We start from the raw sequence: 1,182 nt of genomic DNA on the forward strand, positions 1-1,182 counted from the left end.
AGTTCAGTTCTAGTTCAGTTCTAGTTCAGTTCTAGTTCAGTTCTAGTTCAGTTCTAGTTCAGTTCTAGTTCAGTTCTAGTTCAGTTCTAGTTCAATTCCAGTTCAGTTGTCGAACAGTTCTAGTTCATAACAACAGGGTTTATTTGAACCTAACAGTAGTTTTGTAAGTATTTATGATACTTATGTATGTATGTGTGTTCTAGAGGCAACCAGTAACTTAGCAGCAAGTTAAAATAAAATAAAATTAATGTTGTTGTCTACTAAAATGTGAAATAATTTGTCATTGTTTTGCGTAATTTGTCTTGAACGTCTAGTTGAGGCAACACCACCACTACCAACAGCAACAAACAAAAACTCCAATAAAGACAGGAGCAGTAAATAAAAAAAGTACTATAAAAGGGGAGAGGGTTGGAGTTGGAGTTGCACACATTTCTAAATATCTTTGTAACATTTATTCAAAAGTATTTTTACTTTGACTTTTGTATTATCTGCCACTTAAAACGTTTTTCATTTTGTTGCTTTAAGGCTTAAAACAACGAACACATTCATGCAATTGGTAGAAAAATGTATTTCTTTGCTAGTATAAAACAGTGGTTAATATTAAGCATAATATAATAAATCACATATTTTTTTTTGAAAATTTATAAAATTAACTTGCTATTGATAGCAAAAACTTATCACTACTTTATGTTCCATCTTAGGGTAACGTATTATATAAGCTTGTGTGGCTTACTCTCAAATATTATTTTGATATACAACAGAATTATTCATAAAATTTGAATGAGAAATATTAATCCTAGCATATTTGTAAAATAATATTTTATTTTGTAGATCCACTGTACATACATTTTTACAAGTTGCAGGCAGACTTTTACATTTATGTTTATTTATTTTTAGCCACGTTTACAATATAATTCCATTTAATTTTTTACTTTTAACTGTAACTAAATAGTGTAAAATATTTATGTAATAAAAACATGGATCTATTTAAAAACAGTATGTTTCGTAATTAAAAGTACAGAAGAAATAGCAAAATATATACCAAACATATCGGGCTAGTCCATATATAATTCTGAACTAGAACAGAACTAGAACAGAACTAGAATAGAATAGAACTAGAACAGAACTAGAACAGAACTAGAACAGAACTAGAACAGAACTAGAACAGAACTAGAACAGAAC

Source organism: Lucilia cuprina, chromosome 6 (genome assembly GCF_022045245.1).
Source record: "Lucilia cuprina isolate Lc7/37 chromosome 6, ASM2204524v1, whole genome shotgun sequence".
Taxonomy (NCBI): Eukaryota; Metazoa; Arthropoda; class Insecta; order Diptera; family Calliphoridae; genus Lucilia; species Lucilia cuprina.